Source organism: Lissotriton helveticus, chromosome 1_1 (assembly GCF_964261635.1).
Source record: "Lissotriton helveticus chromosome 1_1, aLisHel1.1, whole genome shotgun sequence".
Lineage (NCBI taxonomy): Eukaryota > Metazoa > Chordata > Amphibia > Caudata > Salamandridae > Lissotriton > Lissotriton helveticus.
In genome coordinates this window covers 789,827,702-789,853,046 of record NC_136057.1, presented here as the reverse complement: position 1 = coordinate 789,853,046, position 25,345 = coordinate 789,827,702, and positions in this window count along the sequence as shown.

Genomic DNA, 25,345 nt, shown 5'->3' with positions numbered 1-25,345 from the left:
ACCCCGGTTATAACTCACGGATATACTACCAAGTTATTGGCGTATGCGGATGATCTGGCAATTGTTACCACTAATCCGCAAACGGCAATACGTGAATTAAGCCTTTTGGCTCAGGAGTTCGGGATATACTCTGGTTATAAGCTCAACACGGAAAAAACAATAATAATTTGTACAAAGAATATTCATAAAAGGGATCAAAGGTATGTGGACTCCGCGGTCTATCTGGGAGTTAAAATCAATGCAAATGTAGGTAGAATCATACAGGAAAATTACATGTCCTTACTTACATCAATAGACAAAGAATTGAGAAGAATCGATGTATTACATTTGTCTTTGATTGGAAGGGTGAATGTATTGAAAGTGTCAATGTTTCCAAAATTACTGTATTTATTTCGTGCCATACCGCTACTCATTGATGAGGGTCTGTTGAAAAAAATGGAAGCAGTGTTTTCACAATTTCTATGGCAATATGGAAAAATTCGGAGATCATTAGCTCGACTCTCTGCACCACTAGAGGGAGGAGGGCTATCGGCACCTAATTTAAGGTTATATCACTGGGTCTGCTTAATGCTGCATATGAATCATTTACTGAATTGTGATGTTCTAGAGAGGCCGCCTGGATCCCACAGAATCCCTACAATATTCGAATTATTAATTGGAGAAAGGGCTATGGGGATTTTAACACGAGAAATCAATGTCTTGTATTTCAAAAGGAGTAAAAGCAAGGTGATGTTAAGCGCGTGGGGTACATGGAAGGCGATTTTGAAATTTCTCAAGATCCCTAAGATCAATGGTACAGTAGATCTTTGGAGTGCAAGCCCATTCATTCATCTAGGACAGAACAGAAATAGCGGTATATGGAAGAGGTTGGGCATTAGATGTCTGGGGGATGTCATGTGTAAGGATGAACTATTAGGGTTTGATGTTTTGCAACAAAAATATGGTATCCCTTCGAACCACTGGCTTTTATATAAACAATTAGAACAAAAATTGAAGTCACTAAGACCTAGGGTTTCCATTCAGGAGCCTACCCCGATTGTGAAATACATAAGGAATGGGGGCAAGAAGATTAAAATAGGGTATAGATATCTTTTACAGGGCTTGGGAGAGGACATTGGACAAATAGAAACTGTCTGGGCTCAAAGAATTGGGGACCCAGATATAGATGTAGATTATGCTCTGGCATTGAATAGGAAAGTACTAAGAGCAACTAATTTAAAAGCGCAGCATTATAAGATGGTGTTCAACCTTTACTATACTTCCGCCAAGTTGTTTCAATGGGGTAAAAGAGATACTGATAGGTGTCCAAGGTGTAATCAAGGCCCGGCGGATTTATTGCATATGTTTTATTCTTGTCAGAATCTTAAGCTAGTTTTAACTGAAATGGAAAAGTTTTTATCGGGGCTGCTAGAGCGCCAAATCCCTCTATCCCCTACTACTGTTTTGATTGGCAGGGATGAAAGCCTTATAATTGAACAAGAAGTCGAAGCTTTTATCTTTCTGTGTGTGGCTGTTTTTAGAATTTTAATTGCGGCGGCCTGGAAAGATCCGACAGCTCCCACATTTCAGATGTGGCTTACGAGATTGCTGGGGACTCATAACATTGAGGAATGCCTATATAGCTTTAAAGGTAAAAAGAGGAAAGAGTACGGTAAACATATATGGGCTCCTCTTAGTAATTGGAGGAAAATGAGATGAATAATCTGAACAGTTTTAGAGTATCCTTTATCGATTTGAATGTAACTTTTTTTTTCCTATGTGGTTATACTTGTAACAAGCATTTGGATGATTGCTAAGTTCTGGCAGAGGCAGAAGATATATATGTATATATTTATTATTAATGTCTGATGTTACCATTTTCTTATCTAGCTGATATCTGTAATTGTGTTTTTTTTATATATTCTGATCCATCTCAATAAAAAAAAAAGAAATATTTTATCAACTATATTAAAAAACATTAATCAATGTTATTCCTACCTGTGAAATTAAAGTCAATTATATTTTGACACCATAATATTATTCCAATAATTTTCTTGTGTCACAATATTTTTCTTTGATATTTTGTTAGAATACTTGTGTTGAGTATAACGTGTTACTAAGCGATAACCCAGTACATTATGTATCACAGCTCAGTCAGACTTTTATTTTACTAGCAATAATCTTGTCTCTTTCTTATGTAGTTATCTACCTTTTTTCCCTGGCTTCCTTTGGGGTCTGCAGCAAAGATAGTCTGACAAGGCGGTAATGGTTTCTCCCCTTGGTCTTCTCTTTTATTGATATAGCATCCAGTCTGGAGCCCTCCGAAAACATAAAAGCAGAAGTAAGTTCTTACTCTGTGGGTTATACAAATATTCATTTTATTTGTTCCAATCTACACTGTTCCTCTATCCTTCTCTCTTTTCTCTTCTATTTCTTTCATTTCCTTTTTGAAGCTCTTCTTTCGGGATCTTTCCTGAGTATAGCTTTCCTCAGATTCTATGCATCTCTGCATTGGTCCTCCGATGAATTATGAACTGGTAATGATAAATAAAAGAACAACCAGTAAATACAAGGACTAAATAATGAATTGCCCATAAGTAATCATTTTTACTGTCTTTTCCTCGTTTACTCTTTATCTTCTCCTGAATTGCCCCCTTATATTCTTCTCTAAATTGTGATACCTTTCTCCATGATATCTGCAGGCAAAAGATATGCTTGAATCCCATTTCCCAATTTACTTTGAATCTCACTTTGTTTTCCACTAGATTTTTTTTCCAGCTGGCACCCTTCACCCTTGTATTTTAGTATGCACCTGTGCTAGCCATGCTCTTCCAGCAGTGTGGCAGCACCGAGGGCCACTCTGGTGGCTTCTGCTTACAGGAGACTCTACGGTGCATGCAATAGGATTTCCTGCTCTCCTGTTCTTCTTTCTGTGTCTCCTGCCAGCTTTTCTCCAATATAGGTTTTTTGTGTCCTCTCTCCCTCATGTGAAGTCCACAACTCTTATGTCTCCTTTTCATCCCTGAGCTCTGCTTCCATCTTCTCCTACTCTTTTTCTTCTCATCCTTCCTCTCTTTCCCTGCTCTTTTCACTCTGCTGTAAAGAATAGAGTCCGTTCTTTGCTTCAGTCTTTACTATCCTCGCCCACCTGTGTCCTTTCTCTATTTTAATGTTTTTTTTTTCCTTTATTGTAGGGTTTGAGACCAAAACGTACCATCATTGGATATTGGGTAAGTACTCTTATATCTCATTTTACTGTTCTGTCAACTCCCTTTTGTCACATCTTGTTATGTACTTTTAGCCATAAAGGTGATCCACCAACTGACCCTTGGAGTCCACTTTGTAGTCCTGAGGTTTTTTGGGAGGAGGCCCATCCCTTCACATCTACACACAGTTTTGAGATAGAAGTCTAGTCCCCCTCTGTTCTATCACTGGTCCAGAAAGTGTTCAATTCACTAGCCAATGGTTGGGAGTACAGCTTGCAACTCTATGAGGCCTAGTCATCAACTGAATTTTGTATTATGTTTGGTAGTAATAATGTTCTACAAAATGCTACTCAAAAACCTACTTTCAGGGCCTCTGCCTCTACTATATTTTGTATTTTGTGCAGAGATCTCACCTCGACTGCTGAGATTTTTGAGACGTACATATACATTTTAGTAGTGAACGTGAAAGCAAAACTAGTGCATGGCCACAAAATGGAGTACACTTATGACTAAATGTTTGGGGTTAAAAGATGAGTAAAGAGGAGTTTGGGAGGGACACACACACGCTCACAAAAGAGGAAGATCTTTTCTCCAAAACAATCATAATTACCCTCCATCACTGAACTGGAATAAGTCCAGTACCATACCTGCCCACCTACAGGCACTGCAATACACTCCCATTGAAAATCATGAAGGCAGAAACTTAAAATAAATCCCTTTAGGAAATAATATTGAAGGAAATTAATATATTTTACCCTTTTTAATTTTATTTAATGTTGCAAAAATTAAATATAAGTAAAAGATAGTTATTAGTTTAGTAAAATATAGTATAAGTATTTTACAAATTTAAAAGGTAATGCAACATCATTTTTCTTTTTAAATACACAATCTTAAATTAATTCTGTAAATTACTTATTACAGTTTCTACAAAATAAATAAAAGCATATTTTATACTTTACGTTTAATTTTATTTAAATATTTTTATTTAATTTAATATATTCAAAATAATTACATATCTACTTCAGAAATAATTCAATAATGCTGTAGTATTTGTATTGTGTTCTACATTTAAATACATATTTTACATTTATTTATAGTAATATTTACCTTTAAATAATGATTGTTATTTTTTATTATTTTTGTTTAACTTAACAAATTTTGAAACATTTCCCTATACTTTACTTAAGGATGATTTGAGCCTTGGTAGCGGAGATCTCTGCCTACGTACTAAAAGTTACAAGTAGTAACTTTACACTGCTAAATTATGCTCCATCTACTGAATTCAGAGGGAAGAGACATGCAAGCCTATAGATTGCTGCAAACTTACACTTTTAAATGGTGAATATCCCAAAGTCGTACATTTGCTACAAGGTGTGAGAGTAAATTCATATGACTAGTTGTATTCAAGTGTATGTTTACCTTTGTGAATACCCCCAAATGCCTCTAACTCTCCAGGCTAAAACAAACTTCTTGATTTTCAAAAAAAAACATTGGAATTCTCTGCATGTTAACCATTAGCATGGTGTCTCTCTGTCATCTATCTTCTGTATGTCTATCCTGGCATATTGTGAATGAACACCGTGGGCCCGATTCACAGAATGAACTTAAGACAAAATCCTAAACTTACTACAATTTGGTATTCACAGAATGCACTTACTACTTTTGGAATTCACAGAATGCACTTACTACTTTCGGGATTCACAGAATAAACTTACTACTTTCGGTATTCACAGATTGGATTTAAGACAACTAACTTTACGTCCGCCGCCGGGGAGTAATTTACGGCTCTAAATCGTAATTTACGACACTGTGCTGTAAGTTACGATCACGGGGCGTATATTACGATTACAGGGCGTATTTTACGATTACGGGGCGCAAATTACGCTTTTGGGCCGTTGGGCATGTTAGCTAAGGGGAAACACCTGGCCAAGGTCCACCCATCCCCCAACATGGATCAGCTGACACACAGCAGCCAATCCCAGCCAACAGCTCCATTTTGCCATGGTGTATGCTGCCACTGCCTACCATCCCCCACCACGCTCCAGCTAAAGCCAATTAACACTTATTGGTCAGTACCACAACACACATAAAAGCAGCACACAGTGATGGAATAGGTTTGGCCACAGAGAGACTGTTACGGCAACGCTTCCAGTGCCAGAGACCATGGAGATGCGCAGAAAGAGAAATTTCTCAGCAGAGGAGACCACCGTGCTCGTGGAATACATAGTAAGGCACCACAAGCGCCTATATGGGCTACCACCATATTGCACCAGTGGTGCACAGAAGCAACAACTATGGCAGCAGATAGCCACTGCTGTCTCAGCCCTGGGGGTGGAGAGGCGAAGTGTACAGGACATAAAAAAAAAGTGGCAGGACGAAAAGCAGAGAGTAAAGGAAAAGTACTCCAGGATAGAACTGAGGAGAGTCCTCCCTGCTGCATGCCCTGGACCCCGCATCCAGCTCTCCCCACTGGAGGAGGATATCCTAACAACTATACACCCCCATTTGGTCCATGGGCTGCCTGTTAGTGACGTCCGCTACGTGGTACCAGGTAAGTGGAATGAAAAGCAAAAGTGCATGAAGAGATTGTCTGTGTTACACTGTCATAGTGATCATGGAAATTGTCCAAAATGCATAAATATATATGGTTAGTCAGAGACTCATGTGTCACCCGCTACGTAGCACCACAAGTCCCAGAAAGCTTTGCTTCCGAAAAGGCTAATACCCACCACCCTATTAAAAACATGTGCACAGTACTGATGCCATACATACACAACCCAGCTAATTCAATAACTGTACATAATGACAGAAAATGTGCAATGACAAATGGAAATTTAAAATTACGTTAAATAAATAAATTAGCTAAAGACAAATATTAGCAGGGAAGCGCCAGTACCAATGTGACATGCAATTCAAGCCTTGCGCAAACACGGATGTGTCGTGTACATATGGTGGTGCACTGTGGTGCAGGGATAAACAGATGTGTGTTGAATCTGATGGTGTCTAGGGGGGCTTTGCTGAAGTTGTGTCGCAACAGCGTTGCAACTCCAACAATGTCCATGCACTGCCCATACCTAACGTGCTGTGCCACTCCTTATGTCTGCTTCAAGCAGGCGTAAGGTTGCGTCGCAGCGGCCTCTGATAAGTGATACTGTGAAATCACATAGATTACACTGACTCACTTGGACGCGGCATATCCCAAAGGAGTGCACACCCTGCCTACCTCCAAGCTGACGTTGCGCAGGGCCTCACAACATGACGTTTCACCCTAGTAGCGTCACGTTGCAAATAATCCTAAATGTGTTGTCTGATGTAAACCACTGTCGTGTCACAGAAGTGATGCAACAGTGTAAATCATTTTTCTAGGGGGTCGTAAACCTGCCACAAAATCTCCAAAAAGTACTTCACCCTGTGCCAGCCTAAATCACAAAGTAGATGGTGAGAGTATCCTCTGATGTAAATATGTCCAACACATATCCTGTTGTCCAATTCCCACTCTGCCACGCCATTCCATCCCCAACACACCACTGTTCCTACCTGCCCTGTCTGCAGCAGTTCCGCACAGTACTGTTATCACACAGAAGATATGGGCAAATCCCCAAAACGTTACACAAGCACTTTTCCCATTTGTCAACTTTTCTCTCTTCTCACCCATTGACACATCCAGCCAGATCACAGACAACTGCAGTAGCAGAGGTCACCGCATCGCATAGGAGGAATGGGCAACGTACCGGGGAAGGCATGTCAACCACACAAACTGGTAAGTCAAAGTGGACAGGAGATGGTCAAAATGCAGATATCGTCAGAAGACGACAGAGGGACAAATAGTGGCCAGCTATGTAAGTCAACCATTTATGCTACATTTGCTGCATTACAATTGGAGTTGTCAATGGACATTCACCTTTAACATATGACATTTGTGAACAGCAAAAGACAAATCATAAAATGTCTTGGCTCACCATACCTTTGTAATTGTGGTACCCAACATGTATTACACCAACAAACCCAGAACGGGGAAAGCAATCCTGTAATCGAGGGCCACAACAAGTCAAAAGGGTGTACACACCATATTGTAATAGTGTATGTAGACCTTATCAAGAAATAGCATTTGCACCGATACGGAAATGAAGACCAAACAGTGAGATACCAGTCTCTGTAGTATTGACAATGCATACACTGTCCAACTGCTAATCTGTCATACATACTTCATCCAGCACAGTCCACACAGCTGATCATGTACTGCGTACATTGGATGGATAATTTCCGGACATCAACAAAACACGATAGTGGACTTAACCTAAGGATTCGTAGGCATGTCATTGTGACGTAGGTAGCATCAAGGTAGTGGGCCCAATCTAAGTTATCTGTGGGATCACTCGTTACATATTGTATGACACACTTCTGCAACTGTGGTGAACATGACTGCTTGTGCCCGTCCTGTGCCAGAAATTGAATGCATCACATGTGGCAGCAGGAATGTAAAGTTGCTAAACAAACTTGTAGGTACAATGTTGTCCTCCCAGAACCCCAGAGGCCCACTGACTTCTGCTACTAGGTTGGACTTGACATCTGTCCAGGGACCACCTACTGCTCCGGTTCAGGGCCACGGTAAGTCAAGCTTGCTGAATGCTTATTAATTGTGCCTTTCACCTCCACCGTATGTGTTGTACAACATTGTTATCCTGCATCACAATATGCTCACATAGGGCATTTGAACACATGGCCGATCAGACCCTGGTGGCAAATGAGATGCTGACACAAAATGTATGCCAAGTGTGTGCACAATGGAGATACAATAGCACAATGTGTCATAAGAAACGTCCACAACACAACAGGCTTGCAATTCATGAAATGCTAAATCCCTAGCAACATTAACATGGTCAAATCAACATGAAATTGGTATGGCTGAGTCACACACTGGTGCCAGTTGTGTACCTGTGAGATGGGTGTAGGGGCTGCTAAGGAGAATCTTCATGCAGTTACACCTGCTAAATGATTTTGCTGAAGGGCAACAGGATAATCCTGTGCAGGTGGGAAGATTCAAAGCTACTCACCTCATCTGCAATGTGTGATCTAAACCAAATGTTGTCTTCAGCTTGCCTCCCTTCTACCATATTCAAATGTATAGGTGAGTGTATGAAATATGAGGTTTGGATGTCCGCTGCACAAGACACCATCTGTTGTCATGTAAGTAGTACCATGATGTTGGAAATGGAGCTTGGGAACAGAGAACACTCAAAGGATGGACATTAGTAATCTGTGTTCGCTCATTCAAAAATGAGCTGTGTGACCTCATGGGTAGGGAAGCACAAATGGGCAACATCAGGCCCCTGACAACTGCAAATCTCACACATGAACTCCTTTCTGATTTGTCAACAGACAACATTACACCCATGGAAAAAGTCTGTCACAATGGTAAGGGTGAAATCAGTAACCTTCTCATACAAGTTCGTCAGTTGATGTGTCATCTTATTGATGTCAGTGCTGCATGGCTGTAAGCTAGCAAATGCTGCTTGTGAGCAGGTGCCCACATGTTAAGTCAATGAGCTACACATGCTGCACATCGTCCTTGATTATCCACAAATGGCTAAAGAGAATTTATTTGATCTCATAGCCACAATCTGTTGTACTAAAATATGGACATGTATTTCTCATCACAGGTGCTGACAGGATGAGACGACTGCAGCGGACACCATCCCGGGGCTTGCATGACATCCTGGCTGCAGCTGTGAAACCGTCGCGCACCTGTCCCACAGGTAAATCGGGCATGAGGAGTGTCAACAGCTTAGATTTCAAAGCCTTTACAGAGATCGAGATCCCCTTTTACATGAAATGAACAGTTGTTGATTAGAAAGTGAAATACAGACCAGGAGTGACACATATGCAGGTCTGTCATTTGGTGAGGCAGATCGTTGAGAATGTTGTTTCTACCCTCTACAGCTATCACTACAACAACTATGATGAGACAGGTGCAGCAGGATACACCAGGAGGGAACGCAAAGGGACAGAGAGTTGGGGCTGGAGCTGGTGAGTTTGCTAGTATCATGTAGATCTCCGTGTAACACCTCAGTGCTATGGTGTGAGCGGCCATTTGTGGTGGTACCCTAACATGATCACATGATCCTCATCTGCTGATGCAAAGTGCAGTAAATACAACCCTGGTGTTGCTGCACATGTAATACCTTGTCAATCACTAATACAGTTGCAACCTCTGTCTTTCAGGTGATGCTGAGGGAGAGGCAGACAGCCCGACAACCAGTGGTGGCCGACGGGCAATCCAAGGGGAGAATCCTCTGATCCTCCAGGCAGCAATGTCGGCTGCAACTCATGCCCAAGAGGAGGATGATGACGATCAAGAGGACGTTGACTTAGAGGATGATGAGTACATTTCTATTGACTCCGGGGATGACAATACTGATGTCCTGGACTCACATCCTCTGACAAGCCACGCCCCTCTGCCTCCTCTCAAACCATCAAAAACACGGCATACATCAAACCATCCACGGCTCCCACACATCCACTCACAGATATCACTCACTCACAGCCCTCACATCCGTGACCGACATGGTGGTTCCCCTACCCACTCTTCCCTACGCAGTTTATCCCAGCCATTCTCTTCAACAACTGTGGGAAGTACCAGCCCTGTTGTGGACCTGGTATCCCCTGGGCGCCCTACTCCTGCCCACAGACTTCTACCTGCCCCCCCCCCCTGTTGTTGGACCTGCTCATCTCAACCCTGGCAGACACCAGCAGAGGGGGTCTGCACGTGACGATGGTGGCCAGTGGGAGCAGGACTTCTTCCAACAGCAGGCAGATGTGAGGCAGGACACTTGGGCCATAGGGGCTACCCTGTCTGACATTTCTGGTTCCCTGCAGGACATGGCCCAATTCCCTCAGGTGGTGGACAGGATGGCCCATGCTTTGGATAGGATGAATAGCACTTGGCAGGAAATGTCTAGAACTATGAGAGACCTGATATCCATCCAAAGGGAAGAGAGTGCAAGACACCATGCCTTGGCCATGAAGATGATGGAGGGCATGGTGAGAGTGATCCAAAGTCTACCTTCACGGCCAACGCAGGGAGGGGAACAATCATGTCGGCCTGTAGGACAGCACATCCCCACACCTGTAACACCAACTGCACAGCAACACAGCCAAGGTACCCAAAACACACCTGCACCCTGCACAGTCACTCCCAACACCCCCACTACCTGCCAAAACACCACAAACCTCTCCACAGACACTCCCACTACCTGCCAAAAAACCACAATCATCTGCACAGTCACTCCCACCACCCACACTACCTGCCCAAACACCACCAACCTCTGCACAGTCACTCCCACCACCCCCACTACCTGCCCAAACACCAACAACCTCTGCACAGCCACTCCCACCACCCCCGCTACCTGCGCAAACACCACCAACCTCTGCACAGTCACTCCCACCACCCCCACTACCTGCGCAAACACCACCAACCTCTGCACAGTCACTTCAACCACCTGAACAACCAGCCCTTTTCCAGCCACAGACACCTAATGTGCAGACACCATTGGCACCTGCACCTCTTGATCAGCCTGGACAACACCCACAGACACGAAGGCGACAACCTCAACCTCACCCCTCACCGCGTTCCTCCCCCCCACTATTGCGGAAACGCAAACATGACCGCCATTGACATGGCCAATTTGTTTTGGGCTCCTTAGGAGTATTTAGACAATAAATATCTACCAAAGTAATATCCTGTTGTGTACCATGTCCCTTCTGACAATGTAGGCATGTGTGTGTGTGTGTGTGACAGGTACAAGTGTAACACATCATAGCAACACGTTGTCATGTGCATAGAATGTGACTTACTAAATATGTGTCTATATTTGGGGATAAACATTCAAAATGAAGTCAAACTAGTCAGACAAATTCTGCAAACAAACCGTCCGTTTGGAAGGGAGAAGGGAAAACAAATGATGATCTTAATGCAGAAGGAGAATGGAACTTGGATTTGGGTGGGGCAAAACAAATATAATACGTCAGGTAGCGTCATGGGAACCAGTCTATTCACAAGGGGAAAAAGAAATGTCCGTCCAAAACAATGTCTCAGTCCAACAGTCAAGTGTCTTTCTGGTCATCCTCCAGGACCACAATGTCTAGATCCTCTGGGTCGGACACATCAACACGGCTGGCTGGTGCAGGAACAGGCACCACACGGGAACGTAACACACGAGGAGTATGGGGGGAAACAGTGTGGGGCAACGGACAGGGGGACACATTGATGGTGGTATTAGAAGGCACTTGGGAGATGAAAGAGGTTATGGCTGTGTTCAGGGACTGGACTTGGGTGCCGAGGTTGTCCATAGATCTTACTATGTCCGTGTTCATGGACTGGACATGGGTGGTGAGGTTGTCCAATGATCGGACTATGTGCGCTTGCATCGAGCGTATCTCCAGACACACCTGTAGCAAGATGTGAGCGGACATGTCCAATTCACCCTCGACCATTCAACTCAAGTCCCCTGGCACAGCCACGGGAGGAACAGCACCGGCACGGGGGGGGGGGACACAGAAGGGATGTGGTGCCTCAGGTCCGGAGCGGATGGGTACGGCTTGGCGGCTACGAGGAGGGGGACAGGTATCAGGGGATTGAGCTGGAGCCCCCGATGGCATGGGAGACGCTAGAGGTAGGGAGGGGCTGATGGCAGGCCCAGGTTGAACATTGCCCTGCCCCGGGGACACCTCTTCCTGACCCACTGGTGAGGTATGTGTGGCTGAGTGGCCATCCCCCACATCATGGTCGGAGGTGTCAGGTTCTTCACCCCCCCCTTCAATGTCCACAGCCTCCACCCGGGACATAGTACCAGTGTCATGTTCTTCTTCATCCCGGGTGGGTGAAACCCCCTGGCCTGCAGATGTTGAGGGCCCCTCCTCCTCCTCCTCTTCCTCCTCCTCTTCATCGCTGGTGGAAAGAGGGTTTAGCCGCCGCCAAACTGATGGTCTCCTTCTCCGGACTTGTTCCTGCGGATCTCCTGTCTCACCACCCGTGCCTGCAGAAGTGTAAGCAAAATCCTGATGTGGTGGTTGTTCCATGCATGACGCTACACATACATTGAATAGCCTAGGTCCGAATTTGTTTGCCTCTGATCAGACTGTATATTTATCAGGGGCCGATTTACAACTACTGGCGCATCTCGCTAATCAGCAGAGGTGTGTCTGATGAGTTGCAACGCATCAGCCCACCCGTGCGTCACCCCTGATGGCCCGCATGTACAAAGCGGCACAGCGTGGCGCTTGGCAGATGTGTGATGCATCCCCGGTGGAATAGCCGGGCTTTGCTGGAGTTCTGACATGCTGCGGCAATCCTTACACCTGCTTCAAGCGGGTGCGTAGATTTCAATCCGTTTGGCCATAATAGTAACTGAGTGAAATCTTGTAGTTACAATCAGACACTTTTAGGATGCACTCCTGCACCGTATGCGTCACGTTGTAATAATCCTGCTGCATGGCGCTTTGTGTGCTCCGCCGCTGCGTCACTAAAGTGACCCTATGGCGGTGCACAGGGGCGCAAGTGCCTTGTTGATCTGCCCATCAGTCCTTATGGACTCAATGGTGGTTGGGAGCACACTCCCTCACAGTCCCAGCACAGTTTGCCCCCTTTACATCCGGGAAAATGCTGTTTACAGTACTAACTTACTCCTGAATCATCTGTGTTTGCAGGGAATGCTGCCAAGTTCCTCTCAGATCACAGTAACACTCACAGGCACACAGCAAACCCAGATGATTTACTTTGCTCTCTGAAACTGCTGCTCTCTCCTGATGAAGCGCTCATTCCAGGAACATGTGTCTAGAGACATACAGCAAAGTCAGCTGCAAAATTGGTGTATGGCTCCAGATTATTCCTAAGTAAGTTTGAACTGTGTACTGCATTTACCAGGATGCAAAGGGACAAACCGTGCTGAGACTGTGAGGCAGTGTGCTCCCAACCCCCATTCTGTCCATGCACTTACATTACATGTATGCACACTGTCATATACTGATTTGAGTTTCACATGGACATCTCATGTGTATTATTGTGGCTTGCGCAACTGCATTATCCAAACCTCAACCTTTGCATTGTTGTGATCTGTGTGTCGTGTCACTGCTGCATGTGCCAGTTCAACTACAAGTCCACCATAGGAGAACATGAAGAGTCCAGATATGATAGGTATTGGCCATTGATATGGATTAGCAGCTATTGAAAGTCTGGACAAGTGTCATCTGCTTTGTAGCATTGTATGGGACAAGACAAATGTGGGTCACACATCCACGTGGGGTCTGGAGTACTCCTCTAGCTGCATTGTGTGTCTGGCCTTTTGATGTCCCCACACATCTTCAAACAATCCAGTGCCACATAGTGCCTTACTTGACTTACAAGGTAGTGCAGTACACCGCTGAACAGTGGTGGGCGGTTGTGACAGCTACCTGTACATGTGAAATGTCATATAGGCCACTGAGGGTGAGACGTCTGTCAGTGGACACACCTTGCCAAACTATGTAAACTTGTGAGTGATGCAAGGATCTCAAAATCTGTCATGACTCCAAAGCACATGATGATCTGTCTCAATTGGAACACAACGCTACAGGTGCAATGCTAATCACAACATCCAATCCCCTATGGCCTGCCATGTGCAGACTGGACAGTCTCTGTACCATCGCTCATCCAATGCACACATCTGTTATGATTGACTTGGTTCAATTGTAGTGGTGCTGGCAGAGCAGAATTCAATATGGATGCATGAGTGTGGCGCATTTACCCAGTTGTCATGAGAAAACTACAACTCCCAAAATGCACCCTGGCCTGTATAGTACATATGCCACAGTGTGCCTCTTGAAACCTGGTGACTGCTGCTTGGACATGCAATTGGCTTATGGAGGCATGGAACACACAATGGTACAGCACTGTTTCACTCACATCATACTCCCAGACTCATATTGCATATGATGCACTTACTAGGTCCATGTTGCTCGTGCTCCTCCAGCTGAGCATGGAGGGTCGGCCAAGCTGCTCTCAGGACCCTCCTGTACAGTGGTGACAGGCGAGGACGATGTACATGGTGCTGGGAGGACAGGCCAGCCAGCTCGGTAGCCTTGGTACGGGCCCACCGCTTCAGGTCCTCCCAGCGCTTGCGGCACGCCCTAGGCCTCCTGCTGGCCACTCCCACTGCACTGCAGCGCTCGGCGATGTTGGCCCATAGCCTGCCCCGGGCTGCAGTGCTCAACTGCTGCTCAGGGTCCCCATATAGCTGAGGGAATTTCTCCAGCACCCCCTCCACCAAGATGTCCAATTCCCTGTCTGTGAAAGGGGGGGCTCTCTCCTCATATTCCTCAGCCATTATAGTGAATTAGGTGAGATGAGAGCAGCAGGATGCCTGAGGATCTGATCAGTGATAGAGGATGACTCAGAATGACCACAAAATGGCTGCCAACTACTTCCTGTGATGTATTTCCTGTCTCCCACTTCATGTATTTGCTTGCCTGTATGAAAATATGTGTTCTAGTTTATTTTCGTAATTTACGGCCCGAAATCGTAGTTTCCGGTTCCGGATCATAGTTCACGCGCACGTGCATTACGACGCGGCACCGGAAACTACGATTTTGCGCCGTAAATTACGATAATGACCCGGAACACATTATATCATACAGGAAATGTTATTCAGGTAGTGGGAGACAGGAAATACATCACAGGAAGTATTTTGCAGCCATTTTGTATTAATCCTGGGCCATCCACATTCTGTAAACAAATCCACTGCCATCCTATTGATCTGATGTAGGGGAAGGTGAAATGACAATGCAGGTGTGTATCATGTATATGTATGAAAAGGGGGAACAGGTAATTTCAAGTCATTTATGCAGTGAAGGGGGTAGGGGGCTGACAACATCCATCCCACTTTCCTAATCTCATACTTTGCATTATGGGACATGTAGTTCATATTGAGTACTCAGTATCAGAGTTGAATGAAGTGTTATGTAACATTGGTGTGGATATGTCAGATACATATGGGGCAGCTATACGAGCCGTGTATGCAACTATTGCGCCTCAGTAGCGTAACTTTGGTGGCGCAGCAGCGCTACGCCACCTCCATGCTGTGGGGTATCTTCAACATGACTCATCTGTGAAATGTGTCATATTGTAAGGCCCTGCACCGCAGTTGTGCATTCCTGCACAGGGGGGGCCTTCCAGCACACAAACACCTCCGAACAGTGGCAGGGTGAAATTTACAAATTTACACTCAGTCATTTTCATGGCCATGCTGCGTCACAACCCTGCGCCTGCTTGTAGGAGGCCTAAGAATTGATGCAGTATGTTAGGCATCGACTCGCCGCTTGCCTTGCTGGAGCTGCATTGCACTTGTGACCCAACTCCAGTGGTGCTTCACCTTTATGACAGCATATGCTTCACGCTTCTGTCTATACTTGGCCCACAGCGCACAGCTTTGTAAATGCGGCACATCCATGATGGCGCAAGGGATGTCTGCTGTGAGGCACAATTACTGGGGCTTCCCTGCTGATATGCAGAGATTCATCTGTTATTGTGAACCTGACCCATGGTGCATGAATCTCCCATGACATCATCACTCACATTCTGTGCCCATCATCTGTGGGGGAGTCAAATCTGTAGTGGGCATAGGCCTGAGTATGCAACCTTTTGTGATTTGGTGACCCATCCTTATGAGGTCCAGGCATGTCTCTCAGGACATGTATTGTTTGTGATCAGCGTGAATAGTTTGTTTTAGGGCTGTCCACTACGCTGCTTGCTGACATGGGCACATGACCTGAGGCACAATCCACCTTTTGACTTCTGTCAGCAGCTGTGACTTGCATGCAGTTAGTGTGGTTTGCAAAGTCGTCTCATGGTGGCATTTATGGACACTGTTGTGTCTGTCCACATTTCATCATTGCCAACAGACAGCAAACCACATGTTGGCCGTGACACTACAGGTTGCTCATGCAAAATACGTGGCAACGAGCTGATCACGGACTTGCATGCCCTGACGTCGGTCATGTGCAATAGCCCGGTCTCCCACATTCAGAGCTAGTCGAGGTTCGAGAGGCATGCGTAAGCCATGCATTAGAGCAATGTTGTGCAAAACACAACAGGCTAGTATGATCTTGCACACGACTACTGGGGAGTACAGAAGCACACCCCCTGTACGGTCGAGACATCTGAATCGCGACTTCAACAGTCCAAAAGTGCGCTCGATGATGGCTCGAGTACGTATGTGTGCCCTATTGTACCTACGCTGAGGTACAGTGTTAGCATGCCTGTAAGGGGTGAGGAGATGTGGAGAGAGTGCATACCCAGCGTCACCTGAGGAGGGAAGAAAGGGCAGTTGTTAACATTTCACTCTTTGACTTTCACAGGACATGATCTATACGTTCATACATGCAGTGTCTGTTGGGCCATGTTTCTTATTGTACAATCATTACTATTGGGGGGCATTCAGATATTTCAATGACGCATATCACTCATTTTCAGTACTTGGTACTTACCCAGTAGCCACATGTTACCAAATTCTCCAGCAGCCATACGCCGAGCAAGAGGTGACATGCGGAATATGAAGCTGTCATGTGTACTGCCTGGGAACACTGCATGCACATTGATGAACCTTCCACTGGCATCACAGACAGCTTGTACATTGATGGAATACCATCTGTGTCTGTTGCAGAAGATGTGTGCAATGTGGCGGGGTGGCTGAAGGGCCACATGGGTGCAATCGATTGCACCTAGCACACGTGGGAATTGTGCAAGGAGATAAAAATCTCTTGCTGTCCTTTGTCTCATGGCCAAAGTATATGGCATTTTGATGTAGTTGGGGGCTCTATCAGTGATGCATCTCAGTACCTGATGCAGGCACCGCGACTGGCTCACCTGGGAAATGCCCACATGGTCACTGGTGACCCTTTGGAAGGACCCAGTAGCAAAGAAGTGGAGGGCAGAAAGGATTTTGAGGTATGCTGGTATTGCATGTGAGCAGCAGGTCACAGAGTCAAGTTCCTGCTCCCACTCACATATCATTTCCAAGATGACTTCAGGTGGAAAACGGTACCTGGCCCTTACATCCTGGCTGGACATTCCAAATATGTTGACCCTCTGCCTGTAGATCCTCTCTGCTCTTCTCCTCCTCCGCAAGTCGTTTTGCCGCCTGGCTAGGGGTAGTGCTACAAACACGTTCAGTGACATCCTGAAAAGGGATTGTTTGTGTCTGCTCTGCTTTCATACATGCTGCAGGGCTGGGATTGGCTGCTGTGGGTCAGCTGATCCATGTTGGGGGATGGGTGGACCTTGGCCAGGTGTTTCCCCTTAGCTAACATGCCCAACGGCCCATAAGCGGATTTTACGCCCCGTAATCGTAAAATACGCCCCGTAATCGTAATATACTCCCCGTAATCGTAATATACGCCCCGCAATCGTAAATTACGGCACAGTGCCGTAAATTACGATTTTGAGCCGTAAATTACTCCCCGGCGGCGGACGTAAAGTTAGTTGTCCTAAATCCAATCTGTGAATACCGAAAGTAGTAAGTTTATTCTGTGAATCCCGAAAGTAGTAAGTGCATTCTGTGAATTCCAAAAGTAGTAAGTGCATTCTGTGAATACCAAATTGTAGTAAGTTTAGGATTTTGTCTTAAGTTCATTCTGTGAATCGGGCCCTATAACAATATTTACATCAAAATGCAGATTGCTTTGAGTTAAAGAATTATTGTGTTTGTCATTATAAAAAAAAAAACCTTTAACACATAAATGCCATTTTTATAAACTGTATATCCAAGTAATGGTATTGCAGTACATTTAAAATATTACTAATAAAATCTAATCCTAGGCTAGGATAACAGATAACAATCTCTGTACACAAGCTTAACGATTACATTATTTTCTGAAAAAGTACCTAGTAAGTAGCAAATAAGTCAACAAGAGCACCATCCTCATGTAATTTTACAATGTTACTTTTATGAACAGTTTGAATTAATTTCGCCTTGATTAACCAGTGCAAAAAGAAAAATGTTGCAGTTGTCAGTCAGTATAAAAAAGATGTTCACCATTTACTGAATGACAATTACCAATGCACAATTGTCTGAAAGTGATACAGAGCCAGTGGCTCTGTCATAAAAATATCATAATGATTGACCTGTGTCTCAAAATTATGAGAGAGTATAATATCTGAAAATCACACACATATATATATATATACTAAATACTATTAGAAAGAGAGAGCTGAAACATTTGAGGCGGGTAGACTCAAGAAGTACAGCACCAATCACAACACCCAATACAGCATTGGAAAGGGGAGATGCAGCAGATGGACATACAGCTGGACACCATATACATTACAAAGGTCAAAGAACCTTAGGGGTAAAGTAGTCCCTTGTGGGCGTTGGTGTGGGCGTGTCAAAGTACACTTGGGCATTGGCGTGGGCGTGTCAAACTAACTACACTACACTGCATTATTTCTTTATGGGCGTGCAGCATTCAGAGAGGGGCGTGGCACAACAGCGTTAAATAAATGGCTGCGTAGAGGGGTGTGCCAAAACAGCAGTACATTATTAGTTTATGGGCATCGTTAGAGGGGCGTTGTCAGAGGGGTGTGACACTATTCAACAGTAGCGCGCCTTTAATGTGCGCGCCCATTCACGATCCACCTTCGCGTCTGACAAGTACGTGTAGAAACACAAAGCTTTCACATTCAGGGCACATTAATCACAGAAACTGCGGTGCAATCTTTGTGGCCGTAAAACTTTTCAGAGGGGGCGGCACCAAAATTAACATTAAAAGGGGCGCGCCTTTCATCAGCAATGTGCTTTCTCAGTATGCGACGTCACCCTTCTGGGGCGCGCCTTTCGTAAGCAATGTGCACACACATTCACGTTCTTAATTCGCGTCTGACACGTACATGTAGAAATACAAAGCTGCGAAGCATTTCACATTCAGGCAACATTAATGACAGATACTACGGCACAACCTTTGTGCCGTAAAACTTTTCAGAGGTGGCGGCACCAAAATGAACATAAAAAGTTATTCAGGACATTGGTCTCTTCAAAAAAGCTTTAAAAACACATCTCTTTAATATAACAACTTGAGTTCTCCCTCTCTGCCGTTTTTTGCCTCCATGCACGAGTTCGCGCCAGGATACTCCAGAGTAATTGCGCGTGGTATAAAATTCTCTATAACATAACATAAGAGGCGCGCCATTCGTCACCAATGTGCATTCTCAGTACGCGACGTCACCCTTCTCAAAGGAGGCTGCAGTACAATTAGCCCAAAAAAAACAGGTGTGCCGCTTTCCACACAAATGTGCGCGCACATTCAATTCTCACACAGGAGAATCAAAATAGCAATGTCCACCGCACTGACGGGCCTTGCCATACTGACTACAGACTTTAAATAACGTAACTTTTATCAGTGGCCACAGGGAGGAAAAAAACCAAAACAAAACACTCACCACTACATTGGCGCTCCGCGGATCCAGCGGACATTCACGGCAGGCAGCGTAGAACACCATCTAAGCAACTTCATTATTGCAATTTAGTCTGGGGAGCAGTCGGGGCCTCAAAGCAGCCCTTGCAAACACGGGGGCACACCGGGCAATGTCAACCTACACATAATAACGTCAAACACAACACGCTTGCAAATTACATAACAATCACACTCCACAGATATCGAACGACAAGCTAATACAGCTAAGGACCCACATATGAACAACGATGTTACTAACAGTGCATGCACAACCGCACTAAGACGTTACTAAAACATTAAAAAATCACCTTCTATTACAAACATTACACACGTAACAGTTCATACCCGGACAACGTCGGGACGGGCTGATAATATATATTTATATATATATATATATATATATATATATATATATATTACCTACTGGCGATAGCCAGTAGGTATATATAGTTAGGACCTAGCTACCATAGGAAATCCGCAACATTCTATTGGGAATAACTTTGGCGCCGGTTGAGGAATTTGCGTATAATTTTCCAAAATTTAGGCCAGCTCCGCTCCACTTCTTCCCTGGAAGTTTCAGGGGGATTCGTCATGCGGGGGCCGAGAAAAAAGGGGGGTCTAAAAATGTGTTTTCCCCATGTTAATTTCCATAGGCTACAGCCCGAACCGCTGAATGGAATTACACCAAACTTTGCAAAATTGTAGGGACTGGTACGCAGAAGTGCCTTTTCTATATTTGGTGAAAATTGCTCCAGTGGTTTTTATGAAAATGAACTTCAAAAACACATATATATCTATATAAGCTTACTGTAAGCTTACTGTAAGCTTACTGTACTCTGTACCTTCCAGAGTACGAGCTGCATTCTGATTGGATGCCAATGTCTGTCAATACTCCAAAACAGAAATTGTTGGCAGCCATCTTGTACCTCGGTAGACTGAGGCACAGGAAAGCTGAAAAACAAACGTGTAGAACTCAAAAAGGGAGCAGGGAAGAAGCGCCCTGACCCCCTAGGCCTGCTCAGGGGTTCCAACAAGGACTCCCAAGGAAAAAAAAAGAAATTGTTTTCAAAATTAAAATTCTTCATCCAAGAAGTGTTGGCAGCTATCTTGGGACCAATATACATGATACCACCTCTTTAAAAAGCATCGCAGTTAATAGAAGGTTTTAGGAATTTAGTTACATTATAAATCATTTGTTGATGGTACCATACCCATTTTAGTAATTGTGGTGTGTTCGAAGGTGATTTTACCATGTGAAAACGCCTTCTGCTGGGATATCATGAATCATGTTTGAAAGAAAACTATTATTTCATGCTTTTCCCACAGTGGTTTGGAAGGGGATCTATAAGCTAAACTGAAAGCATATTTTCTGTAAATTCACATCATCTTTCTCAGTCATGTGAGAATGAAGTCTGACATTCTCAATAAAACATGTACATCCAACAAGGACAGAGATTGTCAGTTGATTCCTTTGTGTTCTACTGCAGCTTCCCAGAGTGTTCTAAAGAACAACTAGAGCGCTAACAGTCCTACCTATTACAAAGGTATGGCACACCTGAAGCCATCTTGATTGGAATAAAGCGATAACTCTTAAAACATTTAATTTAAAAAGGAACAAAATGAGGGTGTATATTTTGGCATAGAAAGTATGATTAGTCCTGCAGAAAGACAAATTAGGGCACATTTTGAGTGACTTCTCAAATCCTCTTCTATTTCATTAAAACATTCTGACATGCAGTCTCCCAAGATGGCCACCAGAGACAAAAGAGCCCAAATGTAGCCCAAATATCACCCAGATGTAGCCCAAGTATAGCCCAATGACAGAATGTCCCAGAGTGTTCTAAAGAACAACTAGAGCGCTAACAGTCTTACTTATGACAAAAGTATGGCACACCAGAAGCCATCTTGATTGGAATGAAGTGGTAAGTCTGAAAACATTTAATTTAAAAAGGAAAAAAATGAGGGGGTTCATTTTGCCATAGAAAGTATGATTAGTGCTTCAGAAAGAGAAATTAGGGCACATTTTTAGTGACTTCTCTAAGCCTCTTCTATTTCATTTAAAAAATACTGACATGCAGTCTCCCAAGATGGCCACCAGAGACAAAAGAGCCCAAATGTAGCTCAAATAGCACCCAGACGTAGCCCAAGTATAGCCCAATGACAGAATGTCCCAGAGTGTTCTAAAGAACAACTAGAGCGCTAACAGTCTTACTTGTGACAAAAGTATGGTACACCAAAAGCCATTTTGATTGGAATGAAGTGGTAACTCTTAAAACATTTAATTTAAAAAGGAACAAAATGAGGGGGTATATTTTGTCATAGAAAGTATGATTAGTGCTGCAGAAAGAAAAATTAGGGCACATTTTGAGTGACTTCTCAAATCCTCTTCTATTTCATTAAAACATTCTGACATGCAGTCTCCCAAGATGGCCACCAGAGACAAAAGAGCCCAAATGTAGCCCAAATATCACCCAGATGTAGCCCAAGTATAGCCCAATGACAGAATGTCCCAGAGTGTTCTAAAGAACAACTAGAGCGCTAACAGTCTTACTTATGACAAAAGTATGGCACACCAGAAGCCATCTTGATTGGAATGAAGTGGTAAGTCTGAAAACATTTAATTTAAAAAGGAACAAAATGAGGGGGTTCATTTTGCCATAGAAATTATGATTAGTGCTTCAGAAAGAGAAATTAGGGCACATTTTTAGTGACTTCTCTAAGCCTCTTCTATTTCATTTAAAAAATACTGACATGCAGTCTCCCAAGATGGCCACCAGAGACAAAAGAGCCCAAATGTAGCTCAAATAGCACCCAGACGTAGCCCAAGTATAGCCCAATGACAGAATGTCCCAGAGTGTTCTAAAGAACAACTAGAGCGCTAACAGTCTTACTTGTGACAAAAGTATGGTACACCAAAAGCCATCTTGATTGGAATGAAGTGGTAACTCTTAAAACATTTAATTTAAAAAGGAACAAAATGAGGGGGTATATTTTGTCATAGAAAGTATGATTAGTGCTGCAGAAAGAAAAATTAGGGCACATTTTGAGTGACTTCTCAAATCCTCTTCTATTTCATTAAAACATTCTGACATGCAGTCTCCCAAGATGGCCACCAGAGACAAAAGAGCCCAAATGTAGCCCAAATATCACCCAGATGTAGCCCAAGTATAGCCCAATGACAGAATGTCCCAGAGTGTTCTAAAGAACAACTAGAGCGCTAACAGTCTTACTTATGACAAAAGTATGGCACACCAGAAGCCATCTTGATTGGAATGAAGTGGTAAGTCTGAAAACATTTAATTTAAAAAAGAACAAAATGAGGGGGTTCATTTTGCCATAGAAAGTATGATTAGTGCTTCAGAAAGAAATATTAGGGCACATTTTGAGTGACTTCTCAAATCCTCTTCTATTTCATTCAAAAATTCTGACATGCAGTCTCCCAAGATGGCCACCAGAGACAAAAGAGCCCAAATGTAGCCCAAATAGCACCCAGATGTAGCCCAAGTATAGCCCAATGACAGAATGTCCCAGAGTGTTCTAAAGAACAACTAGAGCACTAAAAGTCTTACTTATGACAAAAGTATGGCACACCAGAAGCCATCTTGATTGGAATGAAGTGGTAAGTCTGAAAACATTTGATTTAAAAAGGAACAAAATGAGGGGGTTCATTTTGCCATAGAAAGTATGATTAGTGCTTCAGAAAGAAAAGTTAGGGCACATTTTGAGTGACTTCTCAAATCCTCTTCTATTTCATTAAAAAATTCTGACATGCAGACTGAAACATCCACTTTAAATACCAGCAGCAGACTTCCCTGGTGGGCAGTAGCTTTACTACAGTGATATAATGAGCAACTAGAGTGCTAACATTCAGAATTTATGGCAAATGTGTGACACGTCTGAATGCCTTCTTGATGGAACCAAAGTAAACAAGCATTGAAAATGCAATAGATCTCGCCCTCGTTTAAGGTAAAGCCATTCTGTTTGTAATGAGGTGGCTTTTGAGCTTTGCTTTTAATAGTGTTTTTCAAACTTTCATGTCAATAATATGAATATGTATGCATATATGTATATGTATGCATGCATTTATATTTGTATTTATATAGATATGCAGATTATATATTTTTATATATGTATGTATATATATATATATATACACATACATATATAAATGCATATATATGCATATATATATGTGTATATGTGTGCGTGTAGATAGACCGAGGCACAAGAAAGCAGAAAAACAAACGTGAAGAACACAAAAAGGGGGCAGGGTAGATACACCCTGACCCCCTAGGCCTGCCCAGGTGGTCCCACAAGGACAAAAAAGGCCCACATTTTTTTTTTAAAACCTGGTCTGTTGTTTTTTAAAAATTACCCCCCGGGGGGACCAAATCACGGCGGCATTGTGATAAAGAAGTGTGGGGGGTCCACAATCCCCTCCACACTGCCCCAGGGACCGCTGCCCCCGGGGCAAAGCAACGCAGCCTCTTGGCACATACTGGAGGCTCCTGGTGGGCTACTTGGCCCCCAGGGACACCCAGTATGCAAGGGGAATTAATTCCTATTCTGCAAACATGTCAGGGGTTGCGCTGCAGAGAGGTGTAAAAGAGGGTTTGGCCTCATTACACCTCTCTGCAATGCAGCCTCCTGGCGCATACTGCAGGTTTCAGGTGGGCTAGTTGGCACCCAGGGACCCGCAGTATGCAAGGGGAATTAGTTCCCCCTCTGCAAACACGCCGGGGGCTGCGTTGCAGAGAGGTGTAAAAAAGGGTGTGGCCTCATTACACCTCTCTGTAATGCAGCTCCCTGGCTTATACTGGAGGCTCCTGGTGGGCTAGTTGCCCCCCAGGGACCCCCAGTATGCAAGGGGAATTAGTTCCTCCTCTGCAAACGCGCCAGGGGATGCGCTGCAGAACGTTGTAAAAAGGGGGCGTGGCCTCTGAACAACTGCCTGCAAAAATGTAGTAAAATCAGTATAAAAAAAATAACAATTAATACATTTAAAAATTGTCATTTAAAAAACCTTCGAAATTCAATGAAAAAACCATAGGTTTCAGGCCTTATATAATTAGGAATTAGCATTTAAAAAACGTTGCAAATTCACTTAAAAAATCATAGGTTTCAGGCCTTATATAGTTAGGAATTAGCATTTAAAAAACCTTGCAAATTCACTGAAAAAAACATAGGTTTCAGGCCTTATATAGTTAGGAATTAGCTTTTAAAATACCTTGCAAATTTACTGAAAAAACCATAGGTTTCAGGCCTTATATAGTTAGGAATTAGCATTAAAAAAACCTTTGAAATTCTCTGAAAAAAGCATAGGTTTCAGGCCTTATATAGTTAGGAATTAGCTTTTAAAACACCTTTGAAATTCACTCAAAAATCTACAAGTTTTAGGGGTGTTATAGTTAGCTGGACATTTCACTCATACAAAACCATTGAAATTTTTCCTATATAGTTAGTTGTACTATATTTCGCGCACCCGCAATCCACTGCTGTTGATGTCACATATTAGATCATTCATGACATGGTCAGTGACATCACTGATGACATCTCAAATGACATCACTGATGACATCACTGATGACATCATCCATGTGACAATCACATACACCTTTTCATACACTATTACAATTTTGCATCACTCTTTGTAAAATAGAGTATCATATTTGAATCCATTGA